This window comes from Aethalodelphis obliquidens, unplaced genomic scaffold (assembly GCF_003676395.1).
Source record: "Aethalodelphis obliquidens isolate GAN/ISIS:26980383/991018 unplaced genomic scaffold, ASM367639v1 scaffold3, whole genome shotgun sequence".
Lineage (NCBI taxonomy): Eukaryota > Metazoa > Chordata > Mammalia > Artiodactyla > Delphinidae > Aethalodelphis > Aethalodelphis obliquidens.
This window is the reverse complement of record NW_020837947.1, coordinates 77785354-77807570: the sequence shown is the minus strand read 5'-3', so window position 1 is coordinate 77807570 and position 22217 is coordinate 77785354. Positions and strand designations below refer to the sequence as shown.

Below are 22217 nucleotides of genomic sequence, written 5' to 3'. Positions count from 1 at the left end.
TAACCAGTCTAATTTTCCAAATAAGCTGCATCATTGTGCATTTTTACCAGTACTAGATAAGGATTTAATTTCTGTACATCCTCATCAACACTTGTTTTTATCTTTTTTTATTTTTTTTAATTTTAATTTTTTTTTGCTGTACGCGGGCCTCTCACTGCTGTGGCCTCTCCCATTGTGGAGCACAGGCTCCGGACGTGCAGGCTCAGTGGCCATGGCTCACGGGCCCAGCTGCTCCGCGGCATGTGGGATCTTCCCGGACCGGGGCACGAACCCGTGTCCCCTGCATCGGCAGGCGGACTCTCAACCACTGCGCCACCAGGGAAGCCCTCATTATGTTTCTGATTTGCATTTCCCTGATGTATGAGGATGTTGATCATCCTTTCTTTTGCTTGTTGGTCCTTTGTCATCTTCTTTGGAGAAATATCTATTCAGAGTCTTTTAATAGGGTTATTTCTATTATTAGTATGGAGTTATAGGAGTTTTTATATACTCTAAATATGAGTGTTTATCAGATATATTCTGTGTGCTGTCTTTAGTCTGAGTCTTGGAATAGAAAGACATGTGGGCCAGAGGGATAACAGTTGACACACAGGCATTGATAGCTAAAAACCATTAAAATTACCACTATAACCATTTCAGTGGGTAAAATGATCAGCATGTTTTACGACTGTTTTTGAGATGAGGGAACTCTAACTGAAGGGTAGAAGCTAAAAACAAAAGATTGAAATCTATAAAGTTCATGTGAGAGCAAAGCATAAGATATGACTTCGAGGAATCACGTTTATATTTGCCATGAAATCACAAATATGATCAGCTTTATATTGTGAATTTGGCAGTTTTTCTCACAAGAGAACTCAGTATCTCTTTAGGGCTCCCCGTTTTCATATATATAATGCCCCTCTACTTTTCAGCTGTTGCTAAAAACCCTAGATCTTATTGCCTTTAAGTCTATCTCTCCCAGGTCATTTCCTGTTCATTATCACCATTTCTCCATCAAAACTATTTGGACATACGTCTCATTAACTTAGGAAGTAAGTCACTTCTTTCTTTCTAAGAGTGTTAAAAGTCCAACAGGTATAGATAGAGATATCTAATTTATGCTACTGGATTAATGGGATAGTGTTACTGAGCCCAAGCTCATTCTGCTCGCCACACAACAGGCCAGTAAATCGGGAGACAAGTTGTTGGAACAAGGAATAACGATTTTAATCAGAAAGCTAGCAGACTGAGCAGATGGCAGACTAGCATTTCCAAAAACCACCTTACCTCCGACCGACTTCGGGCTTCTTTTATGTACAAGAGGGGAAAGGGTCGGGGCCCACTGTGGCACTGACCAATGGCTGAGCGGGACCACTAAAGTCGCTGGTAGACAGTTACGCGCTTCTGGGGAGGGGCCCACTGTGGCGCCAGCCAATGGCTGAGCGGGGCTGCTGCAGCCCTCGCCTGCCTCGCAGCTACCACACCAGGAGCAGAAAGATGTGATACCAGAAAGAGGCCTGGTCTGAAGAAGTACCTAGCCATTTCAGCAACGCTGTCCTCCGGCTCGTGGTGGAGCGAGACCCGCAAGTGACGGAGACCGTGGTGGCCACGTGGAGGCGGTTGACGTGCCCGCCCCTGGGATCGCTCTCAGGTCTGGGGTGGGTGTGGAGAGGTGCGCCGTGGGCTCAGCCCGCCGCTGGCTTCACCGGTCAGCCAGTGAGTGAATGAATGAATGAATGAGGCGGCCCGGGGGGGCTGGTGTCCCCGGAGCAGAGCTCCCCCTTGTCCGCTTGCGCAGTGAGCGGGAGAGTGGGCGCGGGGACAGTCTGGTGGGCTAGGCGCAGCCCCCGCGAGCAAAGGAGAAGCGGAGCGGCCCCTGCTGCAACCGCGCGCGGACCACGCGCCAAAGAGGGAGGAGGGAAGGGCCCGCCAGGCTTCGGGTTCTGGCTGCTGCAAGAGGACTAGAGTCCTAAACCTTTATTCTCTGTCAAATAATATTTGCACACTAAAATTATGCTGCATAGTTGGCCATCATTTGCCTATGTGCAAAATTAATCCTGGCTAAGAAAGTAAAAGCAGTACTAAATAAATATAATGTAAAAGACATAATCCACATTCTGCAACTGCAACAATTCCCCAATCATTTATTAATCAACAAATACATATTCTACTTTTAATAATGTAAGGCATTGCATTAGATGAATACAAAGTTAATTTAGAATTAAATTCCCTTTAATCTCATTCCATTTCATCCTATTGCAAGAATATAGACAGCACCCATTTTGGCTATGCCTACTTTGCAAGCTACACCAGTCAGAACATGAATGACTGTATGCCTACGTGTAGGCACACCACACTACCGTGTGGAGTTGTTTAAAATCACTTTACTTTTCAGTTTTGTATACCACGAAATAGCTCTCTGGGGTAATTATGTGTGACCCTCTAGAGTCCAACTATGAATAGGGCAAGAAATAGAAGTAACAGAAGAAATCTCACCTAAGCAGTGGGGAAAAATGTTCCCAAAGGACAGAAAAGATAACATAAGAATGATGAGGTGATGACTCAACTGTGTTCGACAGTTTGAAAAATAAATTTTATGAGGAAGCACAAAATAATGGGCATGTTTAGCTATGCAGAGAAGTTTGACATATATTAATCAGGTGTCTTGGCATTGGAAATTTGTGTACTAAAGGTTGCTTATCAAGTTCTGTTCCAGAGTTGTCCATATCCTATGGCTGGGTCCAGTTTTAGGGTAGCAGCACGATCCAGAAATCTTCATGTCAGTTTTTGAGACTCTTTTCAGTAGCTTTCATTTGAAAGCTCCATTGGCAGAGACCTACTTCGGATAAATTACTCTTATCAGCATAGTTTAAAGAAGTCCTTAAGTATTATTTTCATCATTAAGATATAAAAATACTTTTCCTTCAACATCATATAAGTACATTCCATTGCAACTTATCATTCTGCTGCTTTTAATAATTGTTTTCATGAAAAAAGTGTCTTTGGGAGAGCCCTTTAAAAACAGCCAGTATCACTAGAAGTTATAACTAAATCCCTTTTATTTTTTATAAACATCAGAACTAGTTGGATGTTTGAAACATTATGAACATCAAACAAGTTTGAATTTTGGCAGAGAGGTACTTTCTGGGTACCTTCTGGGTACTTTCTGGGTAGACAGAATGTTTACTGCATGTCTGTGAACACAGGCTTGCTAAAAAGCCTTCCCACAAAACCCATATCCTGCCCAAAAGGTTTACAGTTCCTTCTCTTTTGAAATTCTGGTGGAGTCAGCAGCTAATCGGGTTTAAATAATACTTTTTAATAAAGTTACTCGTCAGTGGCTGAGAATTCAGACGCACAGGTATGTTCTTGAGTAAGAATTTGACTTTAATTAAAGTCAAATTATATTTGTAACCAAAATATAATTTGGTTACACATCAGTTTTATAAGTAATAATATATTTTTGAAAATGTTCAGAACAACTTTATAATCGTTTGTTAAATTCCTGAGGTAAATCTCCCACAGCTTACCTCCATATGGAGAAGAGATATGCCTTTCATTCAATAACTGATTTAGCCCCTTTATGTTCACAGGCTAAATCCCATCTTTTAATATGGATAAGAATATTCCCAGCCCCAGATCCTATCAGGATATGCAACTTTGAACCGCTACTATCCAGATATAACCTCAGCAAAGAAAAGTTTCCCCGATCTAACAATCTAAGGAAATTGTTAGTTGTGCTTGCTTGTGATTATTTGTGAGATGCTGTAGAAATAGAAAAGTACAAGCTTTAACTACGTTGAATCAATCTTAGTTAAAATGAAAAGAAGCCACAAATGGCAATGGTATTATTTTAAAGTACTTTACCAGTCATTACTGTTTTATGTAAAGGGGAGGGAGAAAATGGGGGAATATTTTCACACTAGTGTCCATAAGAACATTAACCAGCTGGTGCAAAAGTATTCTTTTTTTAAATAAACTTTTTGTGTTATAATAGTTTTTTATTTACAGAAAAGTTGGAAAGACAGTGCAGAGAGTTCCCCTATATCCTTCACACACCCAGTTTCCCTGTTATTAATGTGTTGCATTACTATGGTACATTTGTCACACTAAGAAGCCATCACTGGTACATTACTTTTAACTGAACTCATTTTATTCCCATTTGATCTTAGCCAAAAGTCTGCGGAGCTCTCCACATTTTATTCAGAGTTCACTAGTTTTTTCCTATGTCTTTTATGTTCCAGGATACAATCCAGGACGTTATATTTAGTTGTCATGTCTCCTTAGCCTTCTCTGCTTTGTGACAGGGTCTCCGTCTTTGCTTATTTTTGATGACTTTCTTTTGACAAAAGCTCTTCAGGTATTTTGTCTCTTGCTGGATGCTTTTCTTATGATTAAATGGGGGTTGTGCATTTTGGGGAGGGTGACCACAGAGATGAACTTCCATTCTCATGACATCACATTGGTGCATGTTGGGGATACATGACTTATCACTGGGGTGAGGTTGACCTTCATCACCTGGCTAAGGCAGTGTTTGCCAGGATTCTTTACTGCCAAATAGAAAAATAACATCTTATTCATAATGTTAATGTACACATGTGCTGTGTAGCAGATATTTGTCACTCTGTTTGGCTGCCTCATTCTTTGAACCTCTTTCCTATAATAAGAAATTTCTCACCTTGTAAGTTCTTGCTTTGATGGGGCACAAGGCTGAAATGCTCAGCCTTCTTGCAGGAAAAGTGAGGAACTCTTGCTGTAGCAATCACAGGCATTACATCTCTAGAGAGGCAGATGCCATGTGGAACCCACTCTAGTGAGGAGATGGCAGAGACACCTAGTTCTAGAGGCAGCATGACGCCTCGCTTATTTGTCAAAAAGGGGTAGAATACTGGTCTTGGCTTTGTCTGAAAGACCAAGAAACTCATTCTAATGGATTCTTTCTAACCACAGCAAAGAGTTCTTCCACAGTGTATTACTACTTATTTATTTTATTTTTTTTTTCGGTACGCGGGCCTCTCACTGTTGTGGCCTCTCCCTTTGCGGAGCACAGGCTCCGGACGCACAGGCTCAGCAGCCATGGCTCACGGGCCCAGCCGCTCCACGGCACGTGGGACCCTCCCGGACCGGGGCACAAACCCGTGTCCCCTGCATCGGCAGGCAGACTCCCAACCACTGCGCCACCAGGGAAGCCCACTACTTATTTTTAACAATAGGAAAGTCCTGAAGTTGACAAATAATTTATAGTATAATAAAAAGTAAGTCAGAGCAAAGTCAAAGCTAGACTCATGATTGTGTTGTTCTTATGCCCTTGATTCCATTATCTTCCTTGAGTGATAGAGGGAAGTTGTATCTGATACACATGGGTGTGTGTTGTGCAAGCATTATCTGGTATGAATCAAAGTGAGAAATATTTGAACATTTCTGGGCTGTTACACCCTCCTTTATTTGTTTAAAATCCAGTTTTTCAAATAGGCATTTATACTTTTGGACCATATCACATTCGACCATTATCATATCATCTTTACCAAATAATGCTTCAACTTCTATGGCCTTCCAGTTTTTATGAAAAGTTACTCTAAGAATTAGACATATAATTTCCACTTTGACGTTTTCTATGTTCTACAACATTTTTAATGATATAAATACCTCGTTTGTACCTATATAATAAACAATTAAGAATAATCAAATTTGGTTTTCCCTAAATATTTGATACAGTTTTTTGCCTCTAATCAAGGGAAATTTTTTAACTATTTTGACATAATTATAGATATACAGGAAGGTGCAAATAAATGTACAGGATGGTCTCTGCACTTTTCCCCTTAGATTCCCCCAAAGTTAACATATTGTATAACTATAGTATGGTAAGAATACCAAGAAATTGACATTGGTACAACCCACAGAGCTTGTTCAGATTTCTCCAATTATGCATGCTATCACTTGTGTTTATGTGTATGTATATGTGTATTGAAGTAAAATTATTAACATTTTAAAGTTTCTCTTTGCTTTACTGAATTGATTATGCTAAGTGATAAACTCCAAAATCTCAGCAGCTTAATGCGATAAGAATTATTTCTCATTCACACATATGATGCTGTAGGTCACCTGTGTGGTTGTAGGTCACCTATGTGGTCATTTGAAAACTCAGGCTCCTTCTAGCTTGCTGGTCCATCCTCTCTTAAGTCCTACAGTAGGGTCCATTCAGCTTGCAGATGGGGAAAGGCCAGGCATGGAAGTGTTGCACATCTCTGTGGCCCAAATTTCACTGGTCAGGACTCAGTCATCTGACTACTCTCAGGGCAAGGGTGGGTGGGAAACATACTGTAGCTGTATGTCCAGCAGGAAAAGGAAAAAGGTGTTGGTTTCCACTACATTTGGTTCCTCGAGGTTAAGGACCAGGTTTTATGTGTTATCATGTCTTGTTGAAAGTATTGGTTACTGTTTTCAGTATCATTTTCCCTTAATCTGTTTTCAAATTTTCTTTATAAATTTAGTTATCTTAAATTCTCTATATCTACTTTATCATTTTTTTTTTTGCAAAGGAATGGGAAATGAATAAACTCAGTAAGCTCTAAAGGAGTTAAATAAGTTTTGCAGTATTTCAATTGCAAAAGTCGATTTTTTTTATTTTTCAAATTCTTTTCTTCCTCGTTCTCCGATATGCTAAAAATTAATAATGAAAATTTATACTGTGACTACATGATAAAAAATATTTGGATTAAAAATAAAAACTTTGATCAATGATCCATATATTAGACTACGTAAGAGCCAAATAAAACATTAGAAATATAAAAATAATTTTACTTCTTTTCATAGAAGATTTTATCACAGTAGTTTACATGTGGAATATGGATCATAATAAGAAAAAAGTCATTTTCTATTAATTTTTATGAGGGATATTTTATTTACATAGATTATCTGAAAGTTTCTTTCTAGTTTTGCTGTTCACAGTAATATTGCAAATAGAAGTCTTACAGTATTTCATTGTTAGCAGTAGTAGTTCTATAACCTGATTCCACTGAACTCTGCAACTCTATGAGTTCAATGAGTCTATCTTTTATCTTTAGGTACATAAACCCTGATGGAGATAATGTAATTGAGCCTCCTTGCAAATCTGCAAAAGGGATTTTACAAGCCCTAATGATTGCAGCATGCTGCGGTGAACGACTGAGCTTAATCGTAAGAAAGTGGCCACTTTCCCAACTGTAATTCTTCCAGGAAACTCTCATAATAAAGGAGATAAGAACTTAATTTAAAAAATCATTGTTCCAGGGCTTCCCTGGTGGCGCAGTGGTTGAGAGTCCACCTGCCGATGCAGGGAACACGGGTTCGTGCCCCGATCCGGGAAGATCCCACATGCCGCGGAGCGGCTGGGTCCGTGAGCCATGGCCGCTGAGCCTGGGCGTCCGGAGCCTGTGGTCCGCAACGGGAGAGGCCACAACAGTGAGAGGCCCGCGTACCGCAAAAAAAAAAAAAAAAATATCATTGTTCCATGGAAAGTCCTTAAATAAACATGAAAGTCAGTTCTGCTCTTTAGCAACTTTTGATTCTCAAATCATTATTTCCCCTGTGTGGTATTATGGTCTTTGTTGTTTGAGTTATTAAGAGATTAAGGCACAAGTCTAAGTATCTAGAAATCAGAGAATAGATGGAAAACGTGGCATGTTTATAGAAGCATTTCCATCTGAAATTTTATATCAGTTGTGGATTTGTCAAATATATTGAAGGAATACTGAAAAGAAACCCTAAGTTTAATTGTGAAAATCTTTCCGCAGTAGTGTATCTATGTAAATAAGAGGAAGACTCGATGATCTATCTCTGGTAAGAGTAACGTCTTGACTATGTATGGTGTAAACCCTGAATCCCTGAAGCATATCAGGCTTTCCTGTTCCTTCCCAGACACTTAACATTCCTTTTCTTTTTCCCTTTCATCCTTTTCTGGCATGACAAATACAGATGTGAATATGGAAATCATCTATGGAGTTTTAAGGGACAAGCAATTCTAGCTGTTTTTCAGAGCAAAAAAATTTCCCACCCAATTTTTCTATACTTTAGTACTTTAAAAGTTTTATTAACATTTATTAATATTCTTCAACCTATTTTCCATTTTCATGCCAGAAGCTTGTTCTCAAGGATGCTTTAAAGAAAACTTAAGCAGTTTTCTTCCAGATATATGACATCAATTTGCCATGAGTTAATTTTTAACTAGTAGCTGACAATGGGTATTATGCTATGAAACTGTCATCTGGTCATTTGTCTGTCTTGAGCCATGGGATATATAAATCTTGAAGTATGAGAAGTTGCATCCTGCTATTTGAGTGAAAGACTAAAGTTGCAGAACGAGAAGATGGTATTTTATCTTTCGTGTGGACATTTTTGATTTTGTGACCTAACTGGGGTGAATTTTACCTTCCTGTTTTGATTCCTCTCCTGGGCCAGATGTCTGCTTCCCATGTTGGCTGATGTGTGTTCGGTGGTTCCAGACTGCTGTTCATTTGAGCCAAGAACAAAATAATTAAGATGAGAAATCTTGTTTAAAAACAGCATATACAATAAAACCAAATACTAAAAATGTTTGGAATGTTTTCAGTATCTAAGACCACGACAACCCTGTTTTGGGCAGGTAATAATTCATTAGTTATGGTTCCCAGTACAATAGGTGAAAATACTATTGGTTTGTTTAGCATTTCTTTGGCTGTTAATATAGTTGGCTGTTTGTATTTTTTCCTTTGTGTACTGACTGTTCTTGTCCTGTTCCTTTTTTATGCTACATGTTGAAACCTTGTTAATTTATGAGTAGAAGAAAAGAAATTTAAATTATTTTTCTTTCATTCACATGGCCATACCCAATTATTTTTCACTGTGGAAACTAGTCTCCTTTAGGACACAGTGTTCTGAACGGAAAACTCAAGAAGGGAAGAACGTATTTTGTGACATTTTGGCCAGGAACAAATCACTACATTTAAAAGACCATGCATTACAATAGAAAGGGGTGGATATTGGCTGATGTGTTGGTGTCATAGTTGCATTTAGTTCTGTAGGCCTGTCTTCTCTGCCTCACGCATTGCTTCACTTGTCCCCTAGCCTCTGCCCATGTGGGACCACCCAAGCTCCTGAATGCAGCTCTTTCTGTAGGACCTTAAGTAAAGCCCAAATTGCAGGGTAGGAGGCCTTTAGCTTGCTGTTTGAGGCATGAATAATTTCTCTGCCATCTCTTTCATTCCACTCAAGTTACCACGTGGAATGCCATTTTGGGTAGGTTGGAAATGGTTCTGGGCTCGTATCATAAAAAGACCCAGACATTTTTTGTGTACTTTGTGATGGCAGAGAGAAAATAAGGAAAGGATTCAGGGTTTGACCTAGAAATCCCATCCAAATTGGTTGGGATTTCGGGTTTCCTGAGTTGTCATGTCTGGGGGAACCTTGCAAATGGGTTGGTAATGAGGCATTTTGAGGGCTGTTGCTTTAGGAGATGAATAAAGTTGTCTTGGATACGTGGCATCCCATCTGCTTTTGCATTCTATCTTGCATTTAAAACATGAACCTAGTATTGTGTGCTTATTGACATTTAGCTATATTATTAATTCTCACAGAAAAGGGTCTAGGAGAAATTTTAGAACCATGTCTTAATCATGAAAAATATGATTATTATATTTTCCTGAGGAATATCCACTTTTTTGACTGAACTGTGTCCACAAGGTTTTCAATATTTGTCTGATTCCTTGTTTGCCAGTGACTGGTAGAGGGCTTTAAAGCTGTATTCATAACAATAAAGGGCTTTAAAGAGGGCTTTAAAACTGTATTCATAACAATAAAAGGCAGCTATTATGTTGCAGTAGAAAGTTGTCAAAGAGGCATTAGAAACTTGCTTGCTTCTTGTGCAGCCTCAGGGCAGTTACTTGTCGCCTCCAAATCAGTGTCTTCCTATATAAAGAGGAGATGCATTATCTGTAATATCTAACTCACAAGGCTATGATCAGAATCAAATAAAAGACTGAATGTTAAAATGCTAGGTAAAATATCATATGAATGCAAGTTACTATTATCAACTGATAAATAACATGCTATGAGTTAGAAACTTCTATAAATATCTCCTAATGGAATGACCATTTGGACAAAAGTTACGGGAGACACCAAAAGATCATGTAGTGTGTGTTTGTTTTTAATGCGTGTTTGCATGTGTGAAGTACATATTTTCCCTCTTGGATTATTTTATCTATCATTTACTCTCATAATAAAAAAAAAAATCGTTTCAAATTTGTTTCCTGAAAACGTTTTTACTTTTTTGAGATAACAAACCCACTGATTTAAATTCTTTTAAAGCTTGAAATGATCAACGCTATTTTCCTAAAATAAAAAAATGTTGGAAATAAAATATATCTATGCCTATATATACCTACCTATCTATATGTATATACGCACATGTACAGAAGCTGAATTACCAAATATGGCAGGTAATCTAAATGGCTAGAATAAGAAGTACATTCTTCAGTCTTGGTTCATGCACTGTGGCCACAAAACATTCAGTCTTAATGTCAGTATCTTATTCAGCATTCCATTTGAAGGAAATTACTTTATGTTTTGGTCTGGCACAACTGGGCCCGATTCTAAATGACTGAAGGATTAAACTAAAATTAGGAGGAAATATCTAAGTTTCAATTTCTCTTTAAAAGTGTCAGGTGGCTTAATATTAGTTTTACAATTCTGTTTCAGTTTGTTTTACCTATGTTTTCTTTGTAGAAAATGTTTCACAATATACTAATACTGAAACATAGAATATGACATTTCTCCTTCAAGAATCTCAAAGTTGGCTGTTGTACCAACTAATTTACCACATGTAGCCGAGAAACACAGTGTTTCATATTTTACGGATTGAGAAACCAGTGCACAGGCAAGCATTAAAATAAGTGAGTAGGTTAATGTTACTGATTTTACAAACTCAGAGGTGAGATCATCAGTGAACTAAAAAAGAAAAGAAAAGGTTAATGTACCCAGCTGATGCTAAAACAGTCAGATGATCAGGTCACTTGGGCCAAAAAACCTGATCAGTTCAGTAAATAAAAAAGTTTAACCATTTTGACTGCATTTCCGTCAAGAGGGTCCCAAATCTTCATAGACTTAATTTCCTACTATTTGTAACAGCTCTGAATTCCTAAATGTGAGAATTTGCCTTTGAATAAAGTGGGTAATTGATTATCCTTTTAAAACATCACATATTAATTAAGCTGCTTCTTCCAGTTGAAATACCCTTCCTTTCTCACAACTTCCAGTTGAAAACTAGCTCACTCTTCAAGTGCCACCACACATGCCCCAGAACCCCCAACACAATATTATCTTGCTGTCTTTGAAATCTACCCCTTCATAGCCCATAACATGTACCTTCATCATAATAATTTAAATATTGCTTTCACAATTACTCTTCCCTCTATACTAAGTTCTTGTTGGCAAAGACTCTACATTCATCATTCCTGTATCCTTCAATACAATATATGCTCCAGGCTGATACTGCATATATTGTTTGGCAGATATATTTTAACTTGTACTGAAATATGAAGAATTTATATCTCAGATATATCCCCAAAGCTCCAGGTTTATATTCACATGTATACCATTTAATTTATGATGTAAATGGATAAGACAGAGGAAGGGGCAAAATCCCAAAGTACAGTTGCCAGCTAGGTCCAGAGTTATAAAGAACTTTTCTGAATTCCAGAAGCTTCTTCTCACATCTCATTGGTCACCTCAAACTGCAATTGATGTTGGGAAATTTATATCTCTAACCAGGTACGTTGGTCACCTTGACAATATAGGGGAGAGTAAAGCAACTAGCAGACTCTAACAGAAACACAAAAGTAAAAGAACCTACAGGAGAGCCTATGTGCAAAGTCCAAGATCAATTCAAGCTCAACATGTCCCAAATCCAGCTTCCTCTCCTCCTATACCCACTCCTTTTGCTGTGGATCCATCTCTATGAATAATATAGTCAATAATCCTGTCAATCACCCAAACCAGAAATGCTAGAAACATCCCAGATCCCAATCTCTCGCGCAAACTCTGAGTTAATTCATTTACTGCAGCTTCAGTTTCTCTCTCTCTCATATCTGTCCCTACTCACAGTATCCTAGAGAGATTTCTTGATGTTCAGGTAGTAGTCATTTTTATCACCTTCTCCGCTTTTATATCTGCCCTATCTCCCCTTACCCCACTACAACCACCATCACCACCACTCACCCTCTCCCACCCAGTCTTTGCTCGTTCCGGCCCAGTAACTCTCCATTTTCATCTGGATTTCAGAGAATCTGGCGCCACCTTTTATTTTAAAGATAAAGCACATGACCCATCAGCACCTACTATCCTGAATGCAGAGACTGGTTCCCAGACGGCCACATAACCTTAGCCAGTATAAACACTGAAAATCTATGGACTTTCTCTGTGAATTCTGAGACAGTGACACTCTTTTCTGTGTGATACTAATACAGAAGCGTGTGGAACTGAGACATGACGGAAGCCGTTTGGGGATCATAAATATTTGCCTGTGATGAAGCCTACACCAGGAAGTGTAGAAGGAAGAGGCAGAACAAAATCAGGTCCTGATGTCACTGTTGGGCCACTGGATTCACCTCTACCTCCTTTTTTATGCTACATGTTGAAACCTTGTTAATTTATGAGTAGAAGAAAAGAGATTTAAATTATTTTTCTTTCATTCACATGGCCATACCCGATTATTTTTCACTGTGGAAACTAGTCTCCTTTAGGACACAGTGTTCTGAACGGAAAACTCAAGAAGGGAAGAACGTATTTTGTGACATTTTGGCCAGGAACAAATCACTACATTTAAAAGACCATGCATTACAATAGAAAGGGGTGGATATTGGCTGATGTGTTGGTGTCATAGTTGCATTTAGTTCTGTAGGCCTGTCTTCTCTGCCTCACGCATTGCTTCACTTGTCCCCTAGCCTCTGCCCATGTGGGACCACCCAAGCTCCTGAATGCAGCTCTTTCTGTAGGACCTTAAGTAAAGCCCAAATTGCAGGGTAGGAGGCCTTTAGCTTGCTGTTTGAGGCATGAATAATTTCTCTGCCATCTCTTTCACTCCACTCAAGTTACCACGTGGAATGCCATTTTGGGTAGGTTGGAAATGGTACCTGTAAGTTATATAATATTGTACATCAACTATACATCCAAAAAAAGAGCATTGTTTTATGCTATTTTTGTAGCTAAATGGTTTAGTTTGGGTACCAATTACCAGACTATGATTCAGGGAGTTTCTGATGTTTCATTTAGAAATACCAGCTCAGTCTTTGAATCTTTTAGGAATGGAAGATATTAAATTCTATGTATTGAATAAGCAAGTTTGAACTGGATTTTCTGTTTCTGGCAACCAAAAGCTTCTTATTGATTTAGTCCAGCAATTTCTTGTTTAATTGGAAGAGGAAAGTATGTGGTATATTCAGAAGTCTGTAAACTATGGTTATCTATTTGGTGCCTTTGAAAATGAATGCCAGATTTTGAAATAATTGTTGCTCTGGAACATTCAAAATAGGAAGGGTGGTATCCTCTAGTGTTCTGCTTATCAGAGGACGGCCACATAAGAAGGGTGGCCGTTAGTCCTAGTTGACCTAAGAGAGTCCCCAGTTTATGCCTCTTGAAAAAGCATAATTATTAATAGCTCCACACTTCATAATCAAGTGTCCCAGTTTGGACAATAAATTAAGTGATCACCATACTAATAAGGTATCCAAGGCTCAAATAATCGTTTAGTTTGGGTTCCAATTACCAAACACATAACAATAATCATCTCTGATTAAAAAAAGTGAGAAGATCTTTACCTGGAAGAAGTGTATATGAACCTCTAAATAGTGTTTCTGGCCACCCCAGCTGTCTCAGCATTCAGCAGTCTTCACACCATTGACCCAGTAGATCACCCCAGCAAAATGAAGGAGGAACGCATGACTTGAAAGCATCACCACCCCCCTAGTAAAGTAGTTCAGAGGGTTGAAAGTAAATTATCTTCCTGGCAATCGATGTTACTAGAGTGGTTTTCAAGCGTTTTAAGTCTTTTTGTTTGTTTTTAATGCCTTAGAACCTTAACTTCTTTTTATTATTTTCCTCTTTTTAAAAATTTTACAGTTATTTACTGTTGCTATTTGCAATAAGTTGGATGGACCTAGAGGGTGTTATGCTTAGTGAAATAAGTCAGACAGAGAAAGACAAATAGAATCTTAGTTTCTGATGTAATATTGGGCTGTACCTAGATATTTAGAGTAGAGTAAAATGCCTGTCATCATTATGCTTTTCTTTTCTTTTTTTTTAAATCAATTTTCTTTGCCCATGTGATCTAGTTGATAAAGCCGTAGAATAAGAGTTAAGGAACATAGGTTCACTGCCATGTCCCCATTGTTTAGGAGAGTGACAGGAACCTAATGGCAACACACAATGACTGTTTGTTGAATGGATGAATAGTGCCTGTGGGCATAATTTATAACACCTTAATCCAAGGCCATATAGCCTCTCTGACTTTAGTTTCCTCATCTACAAAATGGAATTAAAAATACCTACTCTATCTACCTCACAAATTTGTTAAGAGGATCAAATGAGTTGTGTGAAAAGCTAGCAAAGATTTAAAATTATATACAAATGTGAAATTTAATTAAATACCAAAAAATGTAAATGTTACAAAACATTTAAAATTCTATCCAAGGAATAGATACACCTAAATTTGAATTACCTTACAGCGCTGTGCTGCTTCCATTGATCTTATCGTAACTATTCTTTATTTCTTCCAATTTTAAAGCACGTTGAAACAGATCAAGTCATTCATCAGAAAAATCAGAATATATATATCAGAAAAATTCCATGGAACAATAAATTGAAAAACTCATGATCATTACTGTAACTGAAGTTAACATCTTATGAATTCTCAAACTTGGCAACGATTAGCAGAGTTCTATTTTCCTTAGGTGTCATAAACAGAAATCTTGATTTGTCACTAACTCAAGCATTTAATAAGATGTTAGAAAAAGAACTTATAAAGCCTTTTAGAAAAAAATACTTCAGCATATAGGAAGCACAAACACATTAACAAACCACAGTCATTCTGCTTATACTTTTGGATTAAAACCAAATACAAGGTTTCTAGTGGTCAGATACTTCACTTCAAATTCCCTTTCCGAGGTCCTAAATTTTATAGAAAATTTCAAACAAAAATAACATAGTATATTTATAGAACCAGAACACATGTTAACATTAAATTAAAAAATTATTAGTCATAGTCCAGCTTTGCTAAATTTCACCAGCCTCATAGGCAAATGCAAACCTCTCACATGGTGACTTACTTGTGGTTACCTCTTACTCTACGACTAACCGAGCTCTTAGAGCCATGTTTGAACCTCTTGCTAACCAAACACCCTTGAGGAATTGGTTTAACAACAGGCAAAGAGTTTCTGTAGACCACCCAGGTCCCAGTCAAAGCAATATAGGCAGTTGGCCAATACAGGCACTTTCCTCAGGCTGGGAAAAGAAACAGCCCATAGGATTAAGCTGGGTAGGGGGCACGAGCAGCTGGGACTCATGGAATTTGGATGAATCAAAAAGCACGAGCAGGGCTTCCCTGGTGGCGCAGTGGTTGAGAGTCCACCTGCCGATGAAGGGGACGCGGGTTCGTGCCCCGGTCCGGGAAGATCTCACGTGCCGCGGAGTGGCTGGGCCCGTGAGCCATGGCCGCTGAGCCTGCGCGTCCGGAGCCTGTGCTCCGCGATGGGAGAGGCCACAACAGTGACAGGCCCGCGTACCACAAAAAAAAAAAAAAAAAAAAAAAGCACGAGCAAAGACTCCCTGAGAGAGTGAAGCACCTGGGGAAGGGCTAAGGACAAGATGTCTCTGTTCGTCCACTGTCCCCAGCCCTTGGTAATTTTACATTAGTGAGAATGGGAAAATGAGAGAAGGTGTGAAAAGTAAGAGTGGTTCAGTGACTGTCAGGGCTTGAATAGAAGCAGAAATAAACGGCTCTGGTTGTAGAAAGATTAGTCATGATGGAAATGTAAAGACATTTTTATCAAGTGCTTAAGCTGAGTACCTGACTGGAAACCAACGACTAAATTCTTAGTAATTAGAAGATTTATTTGTTTGATCCAATAATCAATGTGCATAATTTTGATAAAAATAATTTCACCTCTGCTTAAAATGGGAACGACTAATCTCATGTGCCATTACAATAGTAGACTGTATTAAAGCCCTGTACAAATCTTCCACCTCCAAGAGTGGCTCTGCTCAGTTACTGGATAGGTGTTAACTTAAGAGGGCCAGAGGCTGGACTGAGGTAGGACCCTGCATATTGGGGTTGGTGTCCGGGTTGTGGTTTAAATTTCCAGGGGAGCCATCAACACCTCTTTCTGTGGCCAGAAATGTAATCAACCATTACAAACACATGTGACCCATCTACAATATTAAAGAAAATAATTTGCATTTCTCTACCTTACAAGAGAACGATTCTGTTTACGTCCCATTGTATGCAGGAGCATAATTTGCTGGTTTGAAAGAGTATGATGCAGACAATTTTCTAGCAATTTTCTTTGTTTCTTTTTACAACATTGTAAAAAGGTCCAACTCCAGAAATACCACCCAAAGAACCCATGAGTTCTCACAGAGTGGCTGTGTAGCAAGAAGTGAAGAGTAACAAACAACTTACTCATCAGAAACAGGAAGGGAGATGGGTTGTGGTACCCAAATGAAAGTACAGCTGGGCAGGCCTCTGAGGGCCAGTGGGAGATCTGGAGGAAGATGGAGCAGGCAGGCAGTTAGCAGGACCCAGTGGGGTGGGGTTCACTATTTAATATTTGTTTTGTGGACATTATATGTGCAGACTGGTGGAACAGGTGTGCTCTGTGGGAATCTGGTTATTTTATTGGTCAAGAAAATGTGTTCCATGAACAAATAGTTCTTGTATTATTTGAATTTAAAATGTAATTGTTAGGTGCCAAGATAGGAATCTTTACTATTTTATGTATCAAGTTTGATTATGTTTTATAGGATCAGAGTATGTAATTTTATTGACATAAGTTAAGAAAAGGAGCTAAACAGGTTTGCCCATTTTGTCCCCCCAAAAGCAAAAGATGTGGAGAACCTAGAGGAATTTGTTATTTCCCTCAATCTCCTAAAGGTAGGGTTTTAAAAGTCTCTTAGACATTGATCAGAACCATGTGGTAAGCGACTGGAGTCTTACTTAGCTCGCTGCCCCAATTCGCTGTCACATACACAGTGGAGGATGTGAGTGCTGAAGCCTCTTAAGGGGTTCATTGTCAGTTTCTCTAAAGGAAGTTACACATGTGCATCAATGGGAGAACAATTAGGCCTTTAATTCCATAAAGGATCCATTCCACACAGAATCAATAATGTAGGCATTGTTCAAGATCTCTCTTCTATTGAGCAGGATTTTTATTTTCCCGTTCTGTGAAGTATATCATTATACAGCATTTGATATTTTAATTAGTTCTTCAGACTATGATTCAGGGAGTTTCTGATGTTTCATTTAGAAATACCAGATATTTACTATAAGTGACTATGGAAGACTGTGGATGACTATTGAAGTGGAAACAGTAGAATTCTTTTTTCAGGGAAAAGAATAAGCATTTTCTCAATAAAATGTAATAATCAAAAGCAGAATTTAAAGGCTTAGTAGAATGGAAATAATTTCATACAAGACAAATCATTTATTTGGAATTTATAAAATTCCAAGTAAAATAGGTTAACTATAATCTTTTCATATCCATTTTAGACCTTTTTTGGTGAGTGCAAATGGTCACTAGATGATTTTTGACCAAATAAAAATAGATTTGTTTCACTTTTTTTAGCAAAATATAACTGAAGCAAGGTAAATATATATTATTTTAAGCAACTTTTAATATTGAATTCTGTAGGGTCATAGCTCTTTTTTCCTAAGTGTATACTTTATTATATTCTTTGAACTTCCTCTGACATGCACATATAATTCAGTCACTCCTGCTATGTAAGTCTATGTAACATTTTGCATGAGCAGAGTAATGGAAATGTCTCGTTGCCAGTGTACAAGGACTTTCTAATCATATACTGCCAGGTTACAGGGAGTGCTATATACAGGTCTCAAAATCCACAGGGAAATTGATTTAAGAGTGACTGACATACTGAATACCTGTCAGGTAGCATCACTCTGGCTAGCACATTCAGTTTGACACATGGGATCTGAAGGAGGCAGAGCAGTACAGGTACTAGAACCTGGGCTTGAAGTCAAAGACTTCAGAGAAGATTACTCAGGAATACACACTTAGTTGCTCACCAGCTGTCTTAATTGGATTAGTTGCTTAACCTCTTGGTCTTATTTTCTTAATTTGCAATGGGGATAATAATGTTTCCTGAATGATTGTTGTAAGCCTTACATAAAATAAGCTGTTTAAGACATATAGGCTAAACAATAAATCTTATTTCCTTACACATTTTCTATACCATTTAGCTACAAAAATAGCATAAAACAATGCTCTTTTTTTGGATGTATAGTTGATGTACAATATTATATAACTTACAGGTGTACAGTATAGGGATTCACTATTTTAAAAGTTATATTCCATTTATAGTTATTATAAAATATGAGCTATATTTCTCTTATTGTACAATATATCCTTGTAGCTTATTTTATACCTAATAGTTTTTGCTTCCTTATTCCCTAACCCCTCTATTACCCCTTCCCCCTTCCCTGTCCCCACTGGTAACCTCTAGTTTGTTCTCTATATCTGGGAGTCTGCTTCTTTTCTGTTATATTCACTAGTTTGCTGTATTTTTTAGAGTCCACATGTAAGTGATATCATTCAGTATTTGTCTGTCTCTGTCTGGATTTCACTTAGCATAATACCCTCCCAGTCTGTCCATGTTGCTGCAAATGGAAAAATTTCATTCTTTTTTATGGTTGAGTAGTATTTCATTGTATATATATATATATATATATATATATATATCACAGCTTCTTTATCAATTCATCTACTGATGGACGCTTAGGTTGCTTCCATATCTTGACAATTGTAAATAATGCTGCTAGCTATGAACATTGGGGTGCATGTATCTTTTCAAGTTATTTATTTATTAAAAAATAAAATGATGTTCTTTTGTTTCAATCCAGTTGCGAGAAACAGAAGAACATGAAATCATAAAACCATTTGGTGAGGCTACTGGAAGTACCATAAGCAATGTTGATATTAGTTTATCATCATCTTTCAGATGAGTGGATTTAGTTCAAATTACAATAGAAATGCATGCAAAATAATAAATTCTCATTAAAAGGTACAAAAAACACAGATATACCATCTTCTTAGAATTACTATGTGAATTTAATTCAATTGTTTAAAATGAGGTACTAAAGAAGCCAAGGCTGATTATAAGAACTCAGATGACCTCTCCCCTGATAGCTCTTGAGTCTAAAAATTTAGACCATGGCAGAGAGAGACTCAGAGGAGAACCCTTTAATTATTTGAGACCTCCCTAGTTTTTTTCCCTACATTTTATAACCACCTTTGCCACAGGAATTCTGTGGAAATATTGCCTAGGATATAGATTTTGTGTCAAAGCTCTAAAGAACGAAGTTATATTAGTCAGAATATATAGAAATATTTCTGTATATCAATGTAGATAGTAATCATTATTTGGGGGCTAAGAGAATGTCAGAGGGGCTGAGGGTACCAAGAAAATGGGTGAAGTCCAATATTCCAAATTCTATCACTTTATACATCCAACTGCACCAAATGAGGAGACACAAGCCACCTCAAGGCAGAGCAGTCTTATGCATCGTGTCCATGCTGCTCTTGTCCATGGAACATGCCCACTGATCTGTTCATCGTTCTCAAAGTCTAGGAAAATAATTTGCATTCACACTATCAAACATGGAAGTCTTCATTCATCCACCCTGAAAAACAATACGAGCACCGTATTAAAATTAGAAAACACATTCTGGTCTGCTCCCCATCCCCTTTTCTGTGCTCTCCAGTTCAATAATGTTAGGCGAGAAATAAAGAGCCTTTCAAATAAGTCAGGCACCTGTGCCTTTTATTCCCCTGGTAACTGTGACCTTGCCCCTTTCTTACAGACATCCTTGTAAGAGCTTTAAGTGCTGTCTCATTTTATCATCCCAACAACTCTATAAAAGATAGACCTTTTACCATGCCCATTTTACAGAGGAAGAAATTGAAACGTAGGGCTAAGTGATTTCCCAAAAGCCATACAGCCAGTAAATGGTGGTGCTAGTGTGTGAACCCAGGTTCTATTATTTCAGGGCCATGCTTTTAACCACTAAGTAAATGATAATGTATGCAAATTAGTGCTTTTGTATTAAAAAAAAATAGTACATATACTAGCTCTCCAGCAAATTTATGGCCTTGTTCTTTAGGCCTTACATCTTCAGATGTAAGGATGACTCAGGGCTGATCCACTCTTCTATAGGAAAATTCAATTCAGTTTACTTAATTTTGTGTATAATTTGATCCTTACGTTTGGCAGAATACTGGTCTCCCAAAGATGGCCAACTCCTAATTCCTGGAACTTGTGATTATGTTAGGCTATATGACAAAGGGGAATAAAGTTCACAGATGGAATTAAGGTTGCTAATCAGCTAACATTAAGATAGGGAGATTATTTTGGATTATCCAGGTGAGCTTAAAGTAATCACAAGGGTCCCTACAAGTGAAAGAAGGAGGCAGAAGAGAAGGTCAGATCGATGTGATGTGAGAACACGTCCCTCTATTGTTGGCTTTGAAGATGGAGGAAGGTGGCCACAAGCCAAGGAATGCAAGTGACGTCTGGAAGCTAGAAAAGGCAAAGAAACAGGATTTCTCCTGGAGCCAACAGAAGGAGCTTTGCCAACACCTTCATTTCAGCCCAGTGAAACATCTCAGACTTCTGACCTCCAGAACTGTAAGAAAATAAATTTGTGTTGTTTTAAGCCGCCAAGTTTCTGGTAATATGTTACACAGCAATTGTGAACTAACACAATCCTGAAAACAAATAGGCAAACAAAAATCCCCGAGGTATGTTCATTTATGGAATTGGTGTAAAACAATTTACAATGTGGGCAAGGGAATGCTTTCAGAGGCCTGACGCAGACTCCAGTGTTCACAGCATCTTATCTTACTCTTGCCTTCACAGCTCTCCCCGAGCATCAACGCACATTTAACCAAACAGAAAGTGCATGTTTGGATTGCTTGTGACTTAATTTAATCTTAATCTAATCTTTCTCCTTATTAATTAGCAACAGTACAGAAGATCTCGCTTACCAATGGGCTTCCTCAAGCCAAGATTCATTCCCTTGAGAATAAGAATTCATTGAGTACAGTAATTAAGGAAAATCGGCTGCTCTGACCAATCATATATTCCATAGGAAACTTATCATATGCATCTTGTCTATCATTATTTCAGTAAAACACTATGAATCAATGCATTGTAGCTGAGCTATTTATACTGAAAACAAAGGTTATAATCACTTTATGGTCTTCAGACTATACACATGACTAAAATCTGAACATTTTATTAAATTGTGAATTATTATAAATATCCCAGTGCCTCACGTCAGCCACAGAAACTTAATGACAAACTGTTTCACAGAATAATCGCATTTAAATCACAACATTGTAATTGTATACAGGAAGGGTCAGCAAAAAAGCTGCTCTTGGAACAAAATCTGGCATACCACCTGATGCTGAAAAAAAAGTTTTATAGGAACACAGCCACATCTGCTTGTTTACATATTCTCTATAGCTGCTTTCACACAGCAGTAGCAGAGTTGAGTCATGGTGACAGTGATTGTATGTCCCACAAAGCCTAAAATACTTACAATCTGACCCTTTGTAGAAAAGGTTTTCAGACCCTTACAATACAGACAAAACAATCGCACAGATATTGTCTTATTTTTAACCTTAAACATTTAGTTATAATATAGAGTGTGATTGAGGCTAATTCCTCTAACTTCCCATGTTTAAAACTCACTTAAAAATTCACAAATATCGGGCTTCCCTGGTGGCGTGGTGGTTGAGAGTCCGCCTGCCGATGCAGGGGACACGGGTTCGTGACCCGGTCCGGGAAGATCCCACATGCCACAGAGCGGCTGGGCCCATGGGCCATGGCCGCTGAACCTGCGCGTCCGGAGCCTGTGCTCCGCAACGGGAGAGGCCACAACAGTGAGAGGCCCGCGTACGGCAAAAAAAAAAAAAAAAAATTCAAAGAAATGACTG

At 38.2% G+C, this 22217-nt stretch overlaps 1 long non-coding RNA gene across 1 annotated transcript in view; it reads right to left on the bottom strand.

Annotated features, from left to right (window-relative positions):
* Positions 1-2934: 2934 nt before the first annotated feature.
* LOC113612450 (uncharacterized) overlaps positions 2935-22217 on the bottom strand; it is a 28453-nt gene continuing 9170 nt past the window's right edge. The window contains exons 3-4 of the long non-coding RNA XR_003429855.1: positions 8386-8463; positions 2935-4529 (exon numbers count right to left, since the gene is read on the bottom strand). This is a non-coding gene — a long non-coding RNA (uncharacterized LOC113612450). The remainder of the gene's footprint in view (positions 4530-8385; positions 8464-22217) is intronic.